The sequence below is a fragment of the Berghia stephanieae genome, chromosome 1, assembly GCF_034508935.2.
Source record: "Berghia stephanieae isolate SIO BIC M18660-M18661 chromosome 1, UCSD_Bste_1.3, whole genome shotgun sequence".
In the NCBI taxonomy this organism is placed as follows: Eukaryota; Metazoa; Mollusca; class Gastropoda; order Nudibranchia; family Aeolidiidae; genus Berghia; species Berghia stephanieae.
Window position 1 is genome coordinate 45771943 of NC_088360.1, and position 10145 is coordinate 45782087.

The 10145-nt window shown below is 33.4% G+C and overlaps 1 protein-coding gene across 1 annotated transcript in view; it reads right to left on the reverse strand.

The window, feature by feature from the left end:
- Positions 1-4595, reverse strand: part of LOC144975851 (uncharacterized) — an 18589-nt gene extending 13994 nt beyond the window's left edge. The window contains exon 1 of the mRNA XM_078920040.1: positions 3672-4595. The gene's annotated coding sequence lies outside the window, so the exon portion shown is untranslated. The remainder of the gene's footprint in view (positions 1-3671) is intronic.
- Between the last annotated feature and the right edge of the window lie 5550 nt (positions 4596-10145).

A 10145-nucleotide genomic window follows, 5' to 3' on the forward strand; every position in this document is an offset into this window, starting at 1 on the left:
ATGCGACGATCATTAAACAAACGAATTGATGGATTTGTATATCAGATTTGATTAAATTACGAAATTTTGGCTCCAACTTCCAAACTTTAGATCGGATGGTCCTGAGTTCGAATCCCGCTCAGAGCGGCGCATAATTGAGTCCTTGGAAAAGTTTTCTTTATTCAAATTCTCTCTCAGTACTCAGGTGTAAAATGAGTACCCGATTGTATACAGCGTTGTCTGACCGAAAAAAAACAACATTGTAATATCGACTTGGCGCGTCATGTTTTGTCCTACATGTCGTGTTGGTGTTGGCTTAGGAAACCTTGTAAAGCGCTTTGAGCACATTTTAAAAATTTTATTCTATATAAAAGCTTATGTTTTCATGATATACCAGGTCAGCATAATATCTCTTTATATAATATGACCCACCGTCTCATAACGATACTATGTCGGAGCAATACTGATACCGTGAACTGAATGTATAGCCAGAAATACAAACCGTTTGCTAAGGGTCCCGATTGCTCATAATTTGGTAGAGCGCTCGATTCACTCGCAAAGGGTGAAAGTTCGATTCCGGGTGAAGTTGAGATCTTTTTTTTTCTTTTACGGAGTTTATCACAGTTTCTATAGCGTAAAAGTAACAAAAGCAATGTCTTGCTTCCCTTATTATTATTATTATTATTATTATTATTATTATTATTATTATTATTATTATTATTATTATTATTATTATTATTATTATTATTATTATTACTACTACTACTATTATTATTATTACTATTATTATTAACATCATCATCATTATTACTATTATTAACATTATTATTACTATTATTATTAACATCATCATCATTATTACTATTATTATCATAGTTATTACTATTACTATTATCACTATCATTATTATTATCATCATCATAATTATTACTATGATTATTATTATCACTATTATTATTATTATCATCATCATCATAATTATTATTATTATCATAGTTATTACTATAATTATTATTATTATTATTTTTATTATTTTTATTATTATTATTATTATAATAATTATTATTATTATTATCATCATCATGATAATAATAATTATTATTATTATTATCATCATCATAATTATTATTATAATTATTATTATTATTATTATCACCATTATTATTCTATTAACAACAACTACCACAACACGAAATCAACATAGAAGACAGAAAAATGAAAATGACCGTACAATCAAAATGAAATCAAGTTCTAACCAATTGTGTAGTTTTCCGTGTTATTTTGGAACCCTTGGGAAACAGCTGCAATTAATAAAAAAATATATCATTTTTTTTTTTTTAATAATCTTTATTGTTTAAAAAATGAGTAGTTTTCATTTGGGATACAATGTTTGAAATTAAAATATAATACACAGATAAGTAGACAAAAATACATCATTTAAATGATAATATATAAAAATGAAAATGAAAAGTGATATAAATATCTAAATGAAGATGACGTTTCATAACATAATTCTAATTACTGTGACCAGTCGCCTTAAATCGGTATTAAGGTGGGGTGGAGAACATGTCAATAACTGAATTTCACATTAGAATTACTCAGAAAGATTGTCCTTTGTTTCTCCATTTAAATGTTAAGATTCCGTGGTCATCGGTCACAGCACAATACAATAACTTTACACAAGTTTTATATTTATGAATTAAACCTAAGCCGTGTTCTCTGCATTCAAACCACCCCGGCATAACACCGTATTGAAGAGGTGGGTTGCAATTATAATTAGACTATGGCACGCACATTGGAATTCTGAGTCCGTGGGAGACTATCAGACTCGAGTCCGAATTGCTACAATGTTACGTTTAACTTTCCACCCAACTCTAGTGTAGGCTGCTCTGCTGGACGTCGAAAATGTCAAACAATAAATAAATAAATAAATTGGGCGATTTCCATCTCCTATAACAACATTATCCAAATGATAATAAAGAAAACAAAAACAAACAAACAAACAAAAACAGCTGGCCTATTTTTGCTTGCACCGACAGATTTTATGTCTGGACCTTTTATTTGGTGTCTGAAAAGATTGGTCTCAGTTAATTTATACGGTTAAAACGTGCAAGTTGTCCACATCAAAATCCACTCCACGTTTTAAAAGTTTTTTTAAGTAAAATTACAATGAAGAATGGTTGCCAGTTTGGTTATATGGGGATCTACTGACTGGACCGAATTAGATCGTTGATGACTAAAAAGTCTTTAAAATTCCTTCACGATTGTGTTCTAAACAATTAGAATAGACCAACTGCGAGAACCCTAAATATTTGTGGGGAAATAAAGGCTATTACGAACAGATTGTGGTAATTAATATTGATCGAGACGACCCTTTGTGAGCCATCAAAGATCAGAATCTGTCCTGTAATAAAGTCTCTAGGTGCGCGCAAATGCATCTGGCAACAGGGTGGCTGGATGGCGATTCCGAACATCAAATTAAATGGCCGATTATTATGCACGAGCAGATTTTGTAAATAATCATTTGAGTCAGTTACCCTTGATTTAAGAAAGGGTTGCAAGTCAAATGTTTATATCATCAAAATAGGTTTATACTAATTTAATTTGGCAGTAATTCTGTGATCGTTGGCAAAAAAAAAAAAAAAAATATCAACATGGGCCGTACGGAACAATTTTGAACCCCAGCCCTATATTTAAAAAAGAGATAAGTGTTATATTATATGTGTAATAAATCATTATTTACCACCCGAAAATTCTATGGGAACTCCACAAGTAGAATGTAAAAAAAAATCTCCATTAACCCTCAGGGGACACATTATTTCTATAGGGTCTATTTCGGGGAAAAGATTGAGATAACCCAGGTGTTAGCCGCAATGCAGCGCCACAAAAGTGAGCTTTACGAGCTAAGATTCTTGTTCAAGAGAAAAAAACGAGATGGTTCCCGGTTTAGTATTGAGTGTGTGTTTTCTTTTTTTCGAGTGCATATTCTAAATTTAAGTAACTACGAAGTTATCATAAGTAATCATTGACGATACGAACCAAGCGCAAAACATAATATTACCAGATTTTTTGATTTTTTTTTTTAAAAGAGAGAATAAGAAATAATAGAAAAAATTAAGATTGGAGGATAAGGGGAGAAGAGTCATTCCAAATCATTTGTTAAATGGCATAATATTGCCGAGAATTCGGACACTGAACAAAAATCTTCTCTTTCGACAGATGAACAGAGCTGGACACGCAATATCCTTCGGGATAAATTATCACGGTTTTTAAAATCAGCATAAAACACGGTGAACGTATTTGAGTTTGAGTAAAATATTTCGGAAACAAAACTAACTAATAATATCGAAAAGTGATAGTCTGTTCGCTTTGTAGTCATTTTTGGGAGAGAAAAAAAATCAACACCTTGTATAATAATCTATGGGCGATTTTGAAATTAGAAGAAGAAAATATATATAAATATAAAGATTTATGCTTGTAAAAATAGACTCCATGACATATTATGTCTTAGAAATAACGAGATGACCATTATTTATATGAAGGATTTCTCGGAAAATAAGTTAGATGCAATCGCAGTGATACAAATTATGAGAATTAAACGGCCATAATGCAGTAAGGTGGGAAATCTTTGACTAGTAATCTAACCTCCTAGTATTTTGCCTTTATTCCACAAAACCACAACATGTCCTTACCTCAATGAAACGTTGAGAATTTCCGCTCCAAATGAGAATCAATCATGTGCTGTGGATTTCCAATACGATCGTACATCTCTATTTATATACAATGTGCATGAGACAGGGGGTGGGGGATTGGGACCCCAGATGTCCAGGGGATGATCAGTTATTGTCAATCATGACAATCAGGAAAAGAAGAATGATTGAAATTGATCTCATTTCGCAGGTGATGCTGTTTTATATCAACGTAAAAGTATGAAAAGGTGTGAATATTCCGCAGATGGATTTAATTTTTAACTCAGGTTAGATAGCACGACAAAAATCCACGAGAAATATGCAATGAATCCAGTATTTGTCTTTTAATTGAACATTTAGTCGGTGTTATTGACTTCAAACCACTTAGAACCAATATTAAATTGAAGTTGTCTCTTATTTTGTTGTTGTTGTTATTATTATAATTATTCCTATAACACGATATGAAAAGTATAACAAATAATAAAAATGTTTGATTCAAGCAACTGCACTAGATTTCCAAACAAAATATCAAAATCTAAAATCTTGGAGGGAAGTGTTTTACTTTAATCACAAAAACACCAAGAACAAACCACAAAGTCCGTTGTAGGTGATGTCTATATTTATAACACAACAACGAAAAATTATAAAGTCGCAATAAGTGTGGCTTCGTCTTTATCCACGCGGAAGCTTAGCGCGAACACAATCCACTGACATATAACGCCGTGACTGTAACCGTCTTCATTTTTATCTCCAGGGTGGTGATGATGATAATGATGATGGTGGCGATGGTGAGACAGACGCAAGCAGGAATAGCAACAGCAGCTAGCGGCTCTAATTTCCTGTATAACACCTCGCCATAATCCTTTGCAAATCCATCTCTAACAGCGATCAAGTCGGTCCGTATTTTACTCTGTCTTTGATACGAACAGACAGATGGCAAAGCTGTCTGTCAAAATCATAACAGCTTCCATCCGTCGCTCACAAAGTAACTCCGTCCAGACTAGTGTACGACTCCACCCATTTTCTCACCATTTCCAATCCATAAAGACAGAAAACTGTGTGGTGGAAGTAGTCCCCTTCATGAGAACGATTATCCCGCGGTTGTTTAGCCCCGCCCACAACATTCAGCCGCAGCCAATAGGAAATAAGAACCCCTTGGCGATGTGAACTCGTTTTTTTTTCTAATCGCATTCGAGCCCCGCCTTTCGGTGACTTTCTTTTTTTATGAGTCGTTGACGGTTTGTTATGGGGCGCGATTAGCGATCGTCACCGTACTGAATGCAGGACAGGATACACTGACGGCAAGAACGAATGAATGAATGAATGAATGAATGAATGAATGAATGAATGAATGAATGAATGAATGAGTGTGTGAAGGATTGAGCGACGAGCATAAATGATTCAATGAAAGGAGAAGCTGGAAGGAGAAAGTGAAGACGATGGATGTAAGGGAGATTAATTGTGAAAAGAATTTGAAGAAAGTATAACATAATGCGAGGGATTTGATAATAATATAGTTCTAATAGGTTTTGATGGGTGCTTGTTATGGTGATGGCGTGGGGTGTAACGTATATTATAATAATAATATACCTTCCAACTCTGGATGAGTTCAATTCCCGATCTTATCACCCAGCAGCACCCGAGCCTCGTGGAAGTAATGGCGACATAGACAGTACTGGACAGTACTGATCACCCTATCATAATCATTTTATGATCTAGTTAGGTGGCAATCCCTGAGGACCATAGATAACACAGGACTAGTAGTCTGTGCTGACGACTGACAGGGCACGAGGTGTGGTTGTTGAATGTTGAGGTGAGGAGTTATAGAAATGAAAGTTGTGATCGGAGAATGTTTTGGGTTGTTTGTTTTTTTTAGATGTGGATTGCAAAAATAATGAAAACAAAAAATGACCAGTTTTAACGCTTTGTTTTAAATGAGAACTCGACATTCGGTATGAACGTTTCCTTTTTGAATATGTCGGATCATAATGCTGAACTATGTAAATTAAAACTAGACGTCTATATCTATTTGTGTTCTTTGATACGGTCATTTACACCGCTTGAGGTGTTGTATTGGACGAGATGATGATGATGATAAATTAATGATAATTATTATAATAATAAGAAGAAGAATATCAAATAATAATAATAATAATAATAATAATAATAATAATAATATTAATAATAATAATAATAATAATAATAATAATAATGATGATGATGATAATGATAATGATAATAATGACAATAATAATAATAATAATGATAATAATAATAATAATAATAATAATAATAATAATAATAATAATAATAATAATAATGATAATAATAATAATAATAATAATAATAATAATAATAATAATGATAATAATAATAATATAATAATAATAATAATATGATGATGATGATGATGATGATGATGATGATGATGTATGATGATGATGATGATGATGATGATGATGATGATGATGATGATGATGATGATGATGCAAAGTAGTTGTGGTGTTGAATCTGGTACTTATAAACTCGGTGTTATTGTATTAAGATAGCAATAAGTGTTGATGAAATCCAACACTCACTGTCGTGTTTATGCCTTGGATTTAGGCAATCCAGGTGAGAGGTTTGGTTCATTGTGTCCAGGGTGGAGTGTGAAATTTCACGTGTGCTTGGTGTACCTTGTTGTCAGTGTTGGCTTGGATAGCCACTCGCTATACATCCCATAGAGATTGTGTGCTCTTGCTTGGCTAAGAAGCTCACGTCATAGCCATCCGGAAATATGCAGGCACACAAAACTATGTGAATGTGTAACATTTGAACGTTTATTTATAGTCTGGTTAATACACAGTTTAGTGAGAATTACTCATAAAGGTGGATGGCAAAAAAATTAATGAATAAATAAAATAACAATAACAAAGACCTGAGTGACGTCAACTTTATTCTATCTATAGATAGTATGCGCTTGGCGAAGAAGCTCATAACATTGCCATCCGGAAGTATAACGGACCAACACACGAAACTGTGTGTATCCATGAACGTTTATAGTCGGGTTAATACAGTTCAGTGAGCATTACTCATAAACGCGGATGGCAAAAAACAATAACAAAGACATGAGTGACGTCATCTTCGAACTATCTATAGATAGATGGCATGAGTAGGTATGACACTCGCTTTCGGATCGGAAGGTCTGATTTCGAGCCCCGCTCTGCGCATCGTTGATTCCTTGGAAAAGGGCTCTTTTCTCATATTATTCTCTCATCGTACTCAGGCTTAAAATGAGTACATGGTCGTTAACAACGTTGTCTCTGTCAGAAAAAAATGTAATATCACGTAAAAAGCGTCATGTTTCGTTCTTCATGTTATATATTATTATGTGCTGCTGTTGGTCGGACATTACGCCACATTATAATAGATCAATTTTGTTTTTTATTTTGTTTGTCTTTTTATTTTATTTTTGTTTGTTGTTTTGTTTTTTGTTTTTGTTTTTTGGCTTGTTTGGTCAACAAACAAACAAACAAACAAACAAACACACACAAAAAAACAACAAAACAAATAAAAAATAAAAAGATAAACAAAATAACAAACAAAATTGATCTATTATAATATGGCGTAATGTTCGACCAACAGTTTTTTTTTTTTTTTTTTTTTTTTTCCTTTAGTTTTTTTAAGTCAAGAGCCGACGAGGTCTTTCTTCGAGGTCAATAAAATATAATAAGTTAAAAGAGATTTCGGTTAAAAATCGTTTCATAATACCTTATTCTCAAAAGTGAGCAGAAATAAAGACCATGAATTTATTATTTGTTTGCGCAGTATCATCAATAACTCAGATATTATTACTAATAATCTGACCCGCATTTTAATAGGAACAAAGGAGAAAGGGGTGTTATAATTCATGAATTATATATCTATATATATATTATATATATAATATATATATATATATATATATATATATATATATATATATATTATTAGTTTGTTTGTCCTACGTGTTACGTGTTGCTGTCGGCTAAACGAATTTTTTTTGTAAAGCTCTTTGAGCCCGGTAAGTGGCCTTTGCGCTACATAAATGCTCAAGTTTAGTTTGGTCTTTCATTGTTTTTGTTCTAGATTAATTCATGCTCATGATGGCTGTGCCTACTTACTATGCCCCCCCCTGCATTAGCGGCAATTGTCCTTAACCAGTTAACTGCCGCACTCTGGAAAAAACGCGTATTTAACAATTTGGTCAGAAAACTCGTCTTTCAAATTTTTATAACCAATCGATTTAAATGACCCTGATCTTGGCAAAACTCTCAAACCTGAGACCTCGCGAAGTTCCAGGTTTGAGCGTTTTTGCCAAGATGAGAGTCATTTAAATATAGATTTTTTGAAAGACAAGTTTTCTGGCCAAATTTTTAAATACGTGTTTTTCCAGAGTAAGGCAGTTAACTGGTTTATAAAACGCACAAAGAGGATCTAATGTGTTTAATTTATTTATAAGGGGTTGTAGATTACTTTATGTATACTATAATATAAAAGCTGAAACATCGCAGGTGTTACGAAACTCAATCCAAAGACAAATTGAGCACGACTCCATTAAATGTTGATTACATACACAGTCTGGTGGGAGGGAATTAACCACGGATTAACGTTGATATTAATGTACTCTTGGAATTTAGCCCTAAAACACTCAAAGGGGCAGGTTGTTAAATTACACGACATAATAGTATAATATTATTGACCTGGGGGATTACTGGAACAGACCTGTCACATAATGATATACACACCAAATGGCTGAGCTAAAGACAGATTTATTTGTCACTTTTAGGTCTTTGTTTTAATTTTTTTTTTTTTTTTTTTTTTTTTTTTTAGGGTCCAGTGTCAAATCTAGAAGATAGGAAGCAATTGTTATTACAACATTGTCCTTATAACCTGCTTGGTACAAAGATTTTTTTTTTTTTTTTTTTTTTGGCAGAACTACGTTTTATTTTTTTTTTTTTTTTTTTTTTTTTTTGACTCCGACCTGAGAATAGAGACCTCGACGAATTCAATAGAACTTTCTGAAAAGACAGTTCTGGTGCCCAGAGCAAGTATGATATAAAGTAGTTTAAAGCATTGTAGTAACATATTTAGGATAAGTTGATCATTTTCAAAGTTAGTTGAAATGTCCACTAGGAATTTTTCCAATAATTTCACTTAGGCAGGTCTGAGTAACTATGATATGTGCGGCTATGTCGTGGTCTTGTGGTATGACACTCGCTTTCGGGTCCGAAGGTCCTGGGTTCGAGTCTCGCCTGGCGCATAGTTGTCCTCGGAAAAGGCTCTTTACTCATATTCTCTCGCCGTACTCAGGTGTAAAATGAGTACCTGGCCGTTAACAGCGTTGTCTATGTCGGGGAAAAAAATGTAAAATCGCCTAACAGGCGTCACAATTCTTCCAGTTCCTGCTTATATCTGCGTTGGTTTCTCATTAGATTCCCTTGTTTCCCTTTCTGAATGTTAATATTACGTCATAAGTATAGTTCCGTGACACGTTTATGACAGCACGGCTGCAAATCTCATTAACATTAAAAGGGAGGTATCTAGATGTGTGTCGACGGTACTTTTGGTGTGCTCTTTGTCTCTAAACAGTTTTCAACAACTGGACAAACAAATGGGTTTAAATTGGAACTTCCAATAATGGGGTTTATGGCTGATTGTACTAGGTATAAAAAATAAACGATTTATTGTCGGGGACTGTTCAATGATATGCAGGGAAAGGTTTGTATTTATAATCATCGTTACTGTGTTGGACCATGTTTTCTTTACGGCTTAACCAAGGCTACTCATAACAGGCGCTAGGTTTAAGTCTATTCATTATCTACATAAATTTGAATAAATTTGTTTATGAATTTTTATCATTGCAGACAAACTAAATACGCATCGAAATGAGCGAAAAGTATATATTATTTTCAAAATCAGTAAAAGAGGTGAAATATTGATTGGAGAACTTTATATGCGTGTATGAGTATGTGTGTATGTATTTGTGTGTGTGTGTGTGTGTGTGTATGTGTCTGTCAATCTATCTCACTGTTTCATGTGTTACTAGCCTCGGCGATGGTCAGGTAATAACCTAATCACTTGCACGTGGATTGAACATTAAAAGATTGGTTATGTCGGATGGACACAAAGCTACTCTTTGTCTTTTTAGTATCTACTCATTATCTCTATAGATAATAATATGCGCTTGACTAAGAAGCTCACAACATTGCCATCCGGAAGCATAACGGACCAAGGACCAACACTCAAACCTCTGTGTAACCATGAACTTTTATAGTCTTGACAAACCGTTAAGTGAGAATTACTCATAAACGGGGATGGCAAAAAAAACAAAACAAACAAACAAAAAAACAATGACCAAGACCCGAGTGACGACAACGTTATTCTATCTTGTTTTGTTTTTTGTTTTTTGTTTTTTTTTTGGTTTTTTTTTTTTGTTTTGTTTTTTTTTTCTTTTGG